Here is a 12,063-nt window from a genome sequence, read left to right on the forward strand (position 1 = left end):
TAGGGGCATTGGAGAAAATCCATCCAGCGCCCCCCCCCCCCCCCCGAGATTTAAACCTTTCACCTGCAGTGCTTTAAAGTGCGCTGGGTATAATACATTGATTTGTTTACGTGCGGGTTCCTTTGTGCGCGCGCGTTCATCCAGTTCCAAATAAGTTGATGCGCCAGAAAACGTGGCGTGGTAAAACAAAAAAAGAAAATGGAAATCGGCCCTTATTCCCCCCCCCCCCCACCACTCTCTGACATTTTACTTCGGCATTTTTTTTCAAATTGTGTTCCATTGCGCTCATCGGTGTCATGTCACAATGATGAAGTGGTGTGCAACTTGGTATGCTCGGGGACATCACGGCACTGTGCTTCCTTTGAGGTCTATTAATTGTCATCTCATACGCACTAGGAGTGTTGTCCTGCTACTGTGGTGTTTAATCGCGGGTGGTTGTCGAGATTCCCAGGATCGCAGTGGTGCTCACTCACTTGCTTCGACACGATGATACCAGCCCTCTGAGCCACCCACACAACTGCTTCTTGGGACTGTTAATGAGAAACCGCCAAACTTTAGGGACCTTTAAAATGTAAATCACAAAAACTTAACCGAACCTTCATTTTAATGGAAGGTCAAATGTTGCTTTGCGTGGGAGTAAGATATTGAACTTTTTCTCACACTGCGCAGTAAACATACTGTATATGTCTCCGTACATATTAACACAAAATCACCCCCCCACACACACCAAACACACAACACTCGATTTCGAGGTTAAAGCACGTGATAGCCCTGAGTCAGAGGAAAATCCGGAGAAAATCATATCCATTCATCATAGAATGCGCTGGAGGGGTTTTGCAGGCACGACCTCTTGCCCTTTACCTGTAAACACCGCGAGTTAAATCACTCGCGGAGGGACACCACAGAGGGTGGCGAGACCTTTTCAATGGAGGGAGGGCAGCTGCCCACTGGCTTTGAAGGCTCAAGCTGAAACAAGGCCACAACGATGGATTTTGTTAGCGGATTCACAGTTCAGAGATTCTGCTTCTCTGAATCCTGCACAAGTTCAAGCGAATATAATACTGTTGTTTTGTTAACGGAGTTGAGATTCATTTTCTTGGTTCTTTCGGTAAAGTCACGTAGATAGAAAACAAAAATCACAAATAAAAGCAAAAAAAACCCACGACGTTTCGATCGCAACACAAGCGGTCTTCATCAGGTGAAAGAAGACCGCTTGTGTTGTGCTCGAAACGTCGTGGGTTTTTGCTTTTCTTTTTTCTTTTTGTTTTCTATCTACGTGACTTTCCCGAAAGAACCAAGAATATGAATTCCTGCAGTCACGAAAGTTTTAAGTCTGGGAGTTGGGATTCTTGTTGTGTTTTCATCCATTTTGTTTTGAAACGATAATGATTATCATAATGTAAATAATGAATATAGATTCGGTAGGGAGTGATGGTGCAGTGATTTGCGCACTATGAACCTGGCGATTGGAATAAAATTTCCAGCTATGGCAAACATCAGTGGTGAGTGATGCCTGAATAGGCCCTTGGGCACTCCCTTCCCCAACCCCCCACTGACCAGCGTGGTGAAGTATGGCCCAAAAACCCCCAATACATGGGGGCTCCAACTAGTGTGGATTGTCAAAGAGATGTGAATTCTAATTGTTTATGATTCTTGCGATTTATGTATGTAGGGCTGGGTTCACACGGGATTGCTTAACGCGTATAACAGGATCAATGGTGCCTTAAGCCTCGTTTAAGTGACGTCACGAGGGTTTACAGCTAACGTGACACACAGACACACAGATCGCCAGATGTCACAATGGATTGTGAATTGTTCGTCTCGTGACATGACGCTGCTAACATAATTGGAATAGAAATTGGTGGCAAGACGCAGACATGACACGCTACGTTTTCAAGGGATTCACTCAAAAGGTCAACACAGACGGGTTCAAGGACTCGCTTGTGGTACTGCCATCTCCTGGCATCTTCAAAGCCTCGTGGTTTTGAGACGGGTCACAGGCAGGGGGGGGGGGGGGTGAAGAGGGCTGAGCACCCCTTGTTGAAGGCTCTACCCCCTTGCACATGATAGACTTTTTTGACATGACATTGCAAATCTTAAATGACTCATTACAACGCTAAATTAGTATTATTGTTATCGCCAAGTCAAAATATGTTGGTACAAAATGAGCAATGTGCCGATGGTGGTCATGCACGTGGCCTGTAATCCAGAACTGTGGAGGGGGGAAGTTGGTGGATCGCGCAAATGTTGCGAGACTCCGCTCCCGTGGGCGGCGAAGTGCCGTACTCCGGCTTGCAAAGTTGAAGGCGGTACAGCAACAATGTCGACTTCCATCTGTTCCATCTGTATGGGGATAGAGCGTTTCTCCCTCGCATCTGTGTGTTTTCTCCGGATGCTCCCGTTTTCCTCCCGCATGTTAACGCACATCAATTGGCCGATAACACCTTGACATATATGTAGAGGATCGCAGAGCTTGAACAATTATTGGCGCCGGCTCATCGCGTGGCTGCCTTCCTGCTTGTTTGTGATTCCTCCTGGCGTTCTCTCTCTCGACGTGATTTGAGCGAATACTGTGTGGCACGCTACATGTTGAGATCTTTATAAAGGGTGTGAAAGGCCTTTTCCCATACACAAAGTTGGACGAGTGCTAGAGCAGAATGCACGATTGACAGAAGCATTTAGCATCGTGCGCTTTCAGGTCCGTTCCGGCGGCCGTCTGGAACGCTCTTCCTTTCCGATATGAGGAAGCCACTGGAGCTATGCAATTTTAAATCTAGATTGAAAACTAATTTCTTTAAGAACTGCTCTTAAACCTGTTGTTACGCCCCCCCCCCCCCTGCCCCGCACCTCCGATTAGCATGGTTGGCTACACACGGTGCGAAAGAAGTTCAACGAACATACGCACGTGTCCCCCTTAAGTGTTTGTCTGCCCCCTCACCCACCCCCCTTGACGCAAGGTTACACGACAGGGTTTGATCACAGGCGTGTATCATCGTCCCCACTTATCACAGCCGCGGGTGGCACGCAAACACGCAGGGTGCACTCACCATCACCACCACCAACAACATCAACAACAAAAAACAGTCGCGATAACTTTTGACCAGAAGCGTAAAACACATATTAAGAGAACATTGACGATTACTCGTGTAAACATTTGACTCGTAAAAGGCACGTGCATTCAGAGATATGAAGCCCAGCCCTGGACAGTTTATTTTTAATACCGTATTTATCAAAAACAGATGTTGGTAAAAACTTTTGTTTGTAGGCTGGAAAAGTCTCGTATTCAACGGGCCAGATCTTTAGCAGACATCTTTGGCGACGCGGCTTGATCGTGCGCACTCGACTCCACGTGTCGGCAGATTCCCCTTTGACGTCACAAACACTAGTGAGCAGACCAGGAGGGAGGAATTAAAAAAACAGGGGCCCGGACCACCCAGTACATGGAAAGATGTTAAGATAAACGGTATTAATATATATAGCCTCTGTCGCATCTGTGTAACCCTTTTGAGAACATCACTGAGCAGACGCGGCTGAGTTATAGCGATAAGAGCTCTCAGCGTTTCCCCCTGTGGGTACTGTAGGTAGCAAGCCGTCTGTTAGTGATTAGCATGATAAATGTTCGTAGCCACGTGGCTTCGACGAGGCAAGTCTCTGGGGACCGCGCCCCAACCTTCATTTTTATGTTGACTTTCCACGGGAGTTTCTGCGCGAGATCTCAATGGAGAAGGCTGTGTGGTGAGACAAAGTGAGTTCTTAATATTTGACAATGTCCGTGAGGAGGCAAGTTGACGTACTGGCGGTTCACTGGTGAAGCATAACACACCGGTCCTCATAAAACTGTCCAAAATCTACATTTGAATCAGCAAATCTGTTGTATCAGTCTTTAGTTGACCCTATCGCCAAGTTTGACGCCATTCCGAGGTTTATTCATTATACCGAGACGTGCTAAAAAAAAGGTGAATATTGACCGTCGATTTGGGTCCGTTCAATCGAGGAACCGTCCGACCAATTCTGGGGCACGGGGAGTCAAATGTTTGCCTTGGCAACACGGAGCGGCCAATCGTCATCAGGCTGGGTGCTGCTTGTACGGCAACAAACGGCGGGGCTTCGTGTTCAGACGCTCGGAACGTTCGTCTTCCGACCACTTCGACATCGCGAGTGACTCATTTTGATGCACCACCACCCCACCGAATCTAGGGAAAAAGAAATGATTGCCAAAAATCTGGGTTTCTTTTTTTGTAGCGCACACCACCGGTCAACCGCCAATACGACCAAGTGTCAGATTTGTAATGAAATTGCTGTAAAATAGACATGTCGGTGGAAAAAAATGGTTTGTAATTTGATTTCCTCGATGCTTTGCAAACGATGACAGTGTTCTGTTGGTTCAAGGGAAAAACTGAAGTTTTGTGTTTAATTCATATAAAAAAGGTGCACAGTTGTGTTTTTTTAAGTGCATAAAGCTGGAGATGTCGATGCCCCAATTAGTCTTTAGCAAGTGATAGTTTGGTGTCTATGGAATTCCAATTTACTGTACGTATTTTACATGGAATGGTTCAAGATCATAGGTACGTGCGGTGTAATGATTTCGTAATTTGATGGATTGTTGCGATTCAGGGTAATGAGTAGACTCAGGAATCAATGCTATGTTTAATAATATGGTAAATGTAATAGCCACTTGTGACTGCAATGGGTCATATGGACCAATTACATTCAGCGGAGACGTATTGCAAAACATCGATTATACCATGCATGATTCTATGCGTGTATCGTGAGCTTCGAATCGATATTGTATCAATGAATCAACACACCTGACTCTTCTTGTGCACTATTCATCAGCTCCAGTCCGCGTGACTCTCCTCCCCCATCCACCGTTTCGTGATTACTAAAATGTGTTACTCGTATGCGAATTAAGTCCCTTGCACACCGCACCTACCTGATGGTTGGTAACCGCACCTACCTGATGGTTGGTAAAATTATGAAAAGTTGCACGGTGAGTGGGTTTGCGAGGACTGGACTCATAAACGTGAGATGGCAAATGTCACAGTAGTAACGCTTGTGTGCCTTGTCGAAAAAGGACCTGGGTTAGAGTCCTGATTCAGGGCGCCTTTCTGTGGGGAGTGTCTGTTCTCCCCATGGGTTTTCCTCCCGGTTCTCCGGTAATCATCCCATAGGGCTAACAACAACAATACATACGATAACAACTGGAATTGGCCAAACATCTCAATGCTGAGAGATCCGTTGCAAATTACTAAATTTGAAGTGTACACAGCAACGTTGCTCCCTACTGCGAAAACCTGGCAGGACCTTCCTGAAAATGGGCCCTGAGACGCAGTGAGGCTCTCCTGGGTAAACAAGTATAATAACAAGTAGATGTTGTATATAAATGTGTGGTCTTCAGTTTGAACGGTGTGCGAACACTGCATAGATTTTCGCAAATCTTCTGTGTAGGCTTTCCGCAAGGGTTTTCGTGCCGTACTTCCCGAAACTTGTGGATTACCGAAACAGCTCCCGCCAAGCGCGTGGAGTGAAACGTCGGACATCGTGCCGAACGGCGAAGCGGCACGACCCGAAAACACATGGGAAAGTAGGACCGGTGTAAGACTTCATGTAAACACGAACAGTTTAAATGAGTGTCACACACACACACACGCGCGCGCGCTTGGCTGTAACATGCAAAGGAAAGGGCTTTGCCAAGCCGTGTCTCTCAACTCCCCCTGGGCCTACTACGCACCGACAGAAATTAATGCAAAAAACCGAGTCCTCTGAGGCTTCGAGAGGGCTTTGCGGCTTGCGGCCACAGCTGGTGGTCATATTTCTGGGTGACTCTTATTTTCCGCGGCGATTGCTTCGCTGTGTGCGTACAAGTGCTCTCGTCTGAACGTGCTGGAGAAGCGGGATAATCATTCCAGGCGGGACACCGCTCCGCCCTCCGTTCTATTACCAATATTTCAAGGCAGCACAGCCCCTTTGGCTCGTGCGAACGTTGGACCTGCAACATTGTTGTTCTATGGGTGCGTGACACCCAAATTAAATGCCGCAAATTGTTTTAATAACCTTAGGAAAGTTAATCACAATGATAATAAGAAGAAATAGTTGACAGCCCGTTCTCAATTCCACTACTGGAGGAAGGCCTCCCCCCTCCCCTCTCCCAATGCTGTGTTGATCATGGGGGTCATTTGATCATACTTCATGCTGGCCCAGTGTGCGTGTTGTTGCTGTGATGGGCACGGTGGACCAGTTCATATATTCCTCGCCAACTGATGGCCATCGTAACAGCGAAGCAAACGCGGAGATCGTAGCACATGTCACGAACCCCCTGCAAACCAACCGCACCACCGATACCTTCTTTCTCTCTCTTACAAGTGAACGAGCCTGCATTGGCTTCCGTATGCCGAACGAATCCATTGTAAGGTCGCACTCATCACACACACAAAGTGCTTGCCACGAATGAACCACAATACCTTGCTGATCTCGACAAGGAGCATAAACCATCACGCGAACTCCACTCATCCTCGCAGCAGCGGCTGCTTCTGGCTGGCCATCGAACAGATGCGCGTGTGCGGCCGTCTGGAACGCTCTTATTTCCGAGATTTGGAAGCCACTGGGAACTATTTACTTTTAAGTCATCATCTAAATTAAAAACTCATTTCTTAAGAACTGCTTTTTGTGTTAAATTTGTTGACCTTCCCCACGTCAGGGGTCGCACTAAAGGCCAGTGGCTCGCAGGAGCCTTGCAATGAAGAATCACTGCTGTCGGGCCGACGCGTGGGGTCATGACGAGTGCACAAGCGCGATCTCGAGCTTGCGGTCCACTTGGAGGTGAAGGAGAGAACCGCTCGCTCCACGTGGCCCACAAACTAAAGTCTGCATTGCCCATCACCGCCGCACACCGCCCCTAACAGACTGTTGAGGCGCGCTTCTTTCCGCCGCAGCCGCCCGCCATGGCAAAGTGCACGACAGGAGGTTGGCATTGTGGGCAAATGTGGCCAGTGCTGCATTATCGTAGTAGCAAAGGTACTACGGGCCCCGTACTTTAAAGGGCCCCGCGCTAAATGCTTTCAAGCGATCATTTCCGGTTCAGTGATTCTGCACTTGCTCTATTACTATAGTACTATACCGCCTTCAACTTTTATGAACGACTGTGTGTTTAAGGTTAGCGATTTGTCGCATCATCTGGCCGTATAGCAAATGATAAAATACAATTACTTTACAATGCAAGTAAAAAAGGTGTGTTTTAATATTTGTGTTTTTTTTTTAATTAGGGCCCCTTCATAACATATGCTACAGGCCCCGCACTAGCTTAATCCGACACTGAGTATGGCACGCGGTCACGGCGCGTAAGATGGTGAAGAAAAGCTAGATCGGCCAGCACGCCCAGTACACTTGGTGGGTGGCGGTGGGCATCTGTCACTGCGGCTCGCGCATGATGACAGGGGCGGGAGGTGCCATGGGCCACCAACACGGCCTCGGCCTTCACCGTGAGGTCTGCCATCCGCCGCCTGCTTGAGCTAGAGGACCAGCGAGGGACCTTCCCACGCGACTCACACCGCCATCCAAGTACACCAGGGAGAACACAACAAAGTGTATATGAACCGGGGAGAAAAATAAACAAACCACAGATTGTTGAGTACAGCCGGGTGAGCGCCCATTAAAGGCCGGCACGGTACAATATTGTGAGGCTCAGCGTGCAGTTGTACCGCAGCTCTACCCAAATTATCGGGTAAGAAAATACTGGCATTCACTCGTTAGTTCCAACTCACTAAGTGCACCTCAAAGAGGATTACAACAGCATCAAGACCTTGCTGGACGCTTTGATGTATGATGAGTACGCCTGGGAGGTCATCGGAGACTTCAAAATGGTGGCATTCCGGATGGGTCTCCAAGGCGGTTTTACCAAGTTTCCCTGATATTTTTGCCTTTGGGACAGCAGGGACACCAAGGCGCACTACCACAGGCAGGACTGGCCACAGCGGACCGAGTTCTCTGTGGGGAGGAACAACGTAAAGTGGGAGCCACTGGTGGACCCCCAGAAGGTGCTGATGCCACCACTGCACATCAAATTGGGCCTCATGAAACAATTTGTCAGAGCTGTAGATAAGGAGTCGGCAGCATTCAAGTACCTTCAAGACTTCTTCCCTAAGCTGTCTGAGGCAACGGTCAAAGCCGGTGTCTTCATCAGACCACCGATAAAGAAGATCCTGGAGTGCAATAAATTCCCCAAGAAGCTCACTAGTAAGGAGATAGCGGCTTGGAACAGCTTTGTCGCAGTGGTTCGTGGCTTCCTGGGCAATTACAAAGTCGAAAACTATGTGGAGCTGGTTGAGACTCTGGTGAAGAACTACGGCACAATGGGCTGTAGGATGTCCCACAAAGTCCATATCCTTGATACTCATCTTGATAACTTAAATGAGAACATGGGAGCGTACTCGGAGGAGCAAGGCGAGCACTTTGAACGCCGCTACCAAGGACAATATAACGATAAATTGATGGGAGACTAAATTTGGGGGCTGATTCGTGAAAGTGATTTACAGTATAATCGTAAATCACGAAAAACTACTCACTTCTAAATCTTTTGTAGTTATTTTTGTATTACTTTAGTATAAATGCAAGATCATTTTGATTCATATGTTGTTTTTTCTGACTTTGTGAACGAAAATACACAAATTCGGCCGTTTTCTCATTGAAAATAGGTACATTTAAAAATATCACTGTCCTGGTCCCAAAAGCAAAGTTTGTGTGGAATAATAGCCATTTTTTAAATACTTTTTAGGCATAAGCAATTAGGAAATAACACTTACTAGCCAGGAACAGAAATTGTGTTACATCGTGTAAACGTATCAACCGTTTGTGAGGGTACCGCAATTTGACGGCGGCATGAGCCGGGTTAACGCTTACACACACGCGCCATGCACCGACTCGTGTGAAGACACCTAGTTTTTTTGTACGAGGCGTCATCGCACCCTAAACTTCCACGAGGAAACGTCGTACTCAAGATTGTAAATGTTGTGGCTTGGCTCTCCAACACACCGGTGTGCTGTATTAGTACACTACACTATACACTACACTATACACTACACTATACACTACTATACACTACACTATACACTACACCCCTGTGTGCTGTACTAGTACACTACACTATACACTACACTATACACTACACACCGGTGTGCTGTACTAGTATACTACACTATACACTACACACTATACACTACACTATACACTACACACTAGTGCTGTACTAGTGACGAATTGGCACGTTCTGTTTACGTGACAACCCTTACTAGTTGGCTGTGTCGGGTGGTGGCGGGTTTTAACGACACATTTAAATATTTACGAGATCTAACTTAAAAACACCTCTATTATGGATGATATTGGTCGTGAAAGCCGACGTGTTAAACAGGCCACTATGCTGTTGACGACACACATCGTATCAATAATTGAGAGAATCCCACATGTTCACCGACATCGCAGCTATGATCTCGCTTCCAAACGCTTCTGTTATGTACTGTTGAAGGTCATTCAAGATTTTACATTCATCTTACATAGAGCAATATATTGGCATCATCAAAACAAACTTAACAGTTCAAACTGCTGTATAATCATTTATAATTCTTTAATAATGGGATGATATATTTACGGACTCCCTGTACATTGTGTTACTTAATTATGTGAGTTCACGCGTGATGAATTGGGTGGTCTCTGGGAGGCAGGGCATATTCATTAATCTGCATGCACCTTCGTGAGAGGAGAAAACAAAATGCCTCATCTCAAACCTTCCAGTGAGGGCTTGGGACGATGTGGACACATCTGAACGTTGTTTTTTTACTTCGAGATCTACGCCTCTATATAAGGAACGAAACAGGTGGACTTCTCCACAAATCTGGCTGTCGCCTGATGAAGCTAGTTGTAATTGCTGGCGAAACGTCGGACTCAGATTGTAAATGTTGTGGCTTGGCTCTCCAACACACCGGTGTGCTGTACTAGTAACGAATTGGCATGTTGTGTTTACGTGACAACCCTTACTAGTTGGCTGTGTCTGGTAGTGGTGGGTTTAACGACTTATATATTTACGCGATCTAACCTAAATAAAAAAAACCCTTTATTGTGGATATTATTCGCGAAAGTCCTACGTGTTAAACTGACATCTGAGCGTGCTGGAGCACGGGTTGCAGACGCTTGCTGGAGAGCACTGGGACTTCTTCAGCTTCACATGAAAAGCAAAAGAGACAGCGAGCCTATTGACTGCCTGTCAAACGTGATGGATCGGTCATCGATGATGTTCCCATTGCACCGTTGATCATGTCCCGGTGAAAGCGCGTTATTGCTTTTTCTATTACAGTGGCTGTTATTGTTTCGAAAAACATTGGCTCGGGTGGAAATGCAAGAAATGAAGCTGGGTTTGTGTTATTTGAATTTCGCATGTGTTTTAATTATGTTGAGAAATTCTCACGGTGATATTATGGGTGGGTATATCTCGATTTGTTCTCTCTCCATGCTTGAACTCGTTTTTGATTTTTTTTCATGTCAATATATTTCCACCTGAATTTTTCGATTTGCATTTAAAAGCCTTCCATCCAAGTCTGCTTCACAAAGGATGGAAAAAAAAATTCCCCCATCTCAGCGGGTCGCTATTTTACGGTACCGTAACAGCACTTAAATGTATCCTACACTTACATTGGTTCCTTTGCCAGGGCTAACATCAGTGCCGCGTGAGAGTGGTGCCGGTCATGTGACTCCCCCTCCTTCAGCAGGCCACATACTCTGACCGGGTTTGGTGAATTATGGTCAAACAACCCCCCCCCCTCCATCGCCACGACCGCCGAAGTGACGCGCGGAGACCCTCACCTACCAGTGGGTTGACGAGAAGCTGGACTTATTATCGCTACGAAGCGGGGAGTGTGTGAGAGAGAACGATAGCCGTGTCCTTTCTGAAATCAAATTATGAGAATACATTTATCTTTTGGCAAGATTTACACAAGTGAGAATACAGTGTTAAAATATAGGCAGCAATTGCGAGAGAAAATGAAAAAAAAAAATCTCTCCAGTCTCAATAATTGACCCGGTTACATTTCGTCGCAAAAAAAACTGCAAAATGTGTTCTTCAATACAAGTTTTGGTAATTTTTTTACTGCCAATCCCTAGTAGAGCCAAAAAATAAAAGCATCTCTACGCTTTTGAACAAGGGAGCCGCACGCACGCGCGTGTTTAATTGAGAATCAGTGGTAAGGGTCACGCCTCCACGTGAGCCCCACACCATGCAGCGAACACGAGGCTCATGCTCACCAAACACTAATTTGTCATCACGAGGCATTCAGTGCTCCAGAAACATGTTGGTCTCCCTTGGCAAAACAAAAAAAACGGCCTACCATATAAGAGCAGGGCACTTAGCTGTTACTAACCGGCATGAGTTTAACATGTATACACAGAGAAGCAATTGTTCATGCGTGCTGGGAAATCGAGTGCAGACCCATGTTACATCATTCAACACTCTACGACATACATGCACACGACCCGTTGTTCAATTATATTTCACGTTGATTTCCGTGAATTAAGTTCTGGCCGGAATATCGAATGCGAATAACACATTAGGCTGCTCCTCAATAAGCTCTTATGATGCCAGCGTGCATCGATAAGTGAAATAAACAGGCTCACGACACTCGGGGCGTCTGCCTCTCTCACACAGGTGCAGAGCTGCTATGCGCTGACAGGCAAATTAATATTGATGCACAGATTAATGATGCGGCCACGCTCCCCGTGTGTCCACTCGACCGACGGCCTAATCACACCGTTGTGAGCTAAGGACGCAAAGGCAGCGGGTCCTCAACCCGTGGATCGCCTTTCAGGGGGGGCGGAGGGGGAGGGGCGCAAGGCTGCGGCATGGATACCGTGCAGGAAGATCTCTCGAAAAGGCACACTCGTACACAACATGATACGAAATACTCTTAGTTCTTTCGGTAAAGTCACGTAAGTAAAAAAATGAAATTAAAATTAATAAAAATAAAAACAATAAAATCACGACGTTTCGGAGGCAACACAAGTCTCCGTCATCAGGTGGGACCG

This window comes from Lampetra planeri, chromosome 15 (genome assembly GCF_965212315.1).
Source record: "Lampetra planeri chromosome 15, kcLamPlan1.2.h2, whole genome shotgun sequence".
NCBI classification, from domain to species: domain Eukaryota; kingdom Metazoa; phylum Chordata; class Hyperoartia; order Petromyzontiformes; family Petromyzontidae; genus Lampetra; species Lampetra planeri.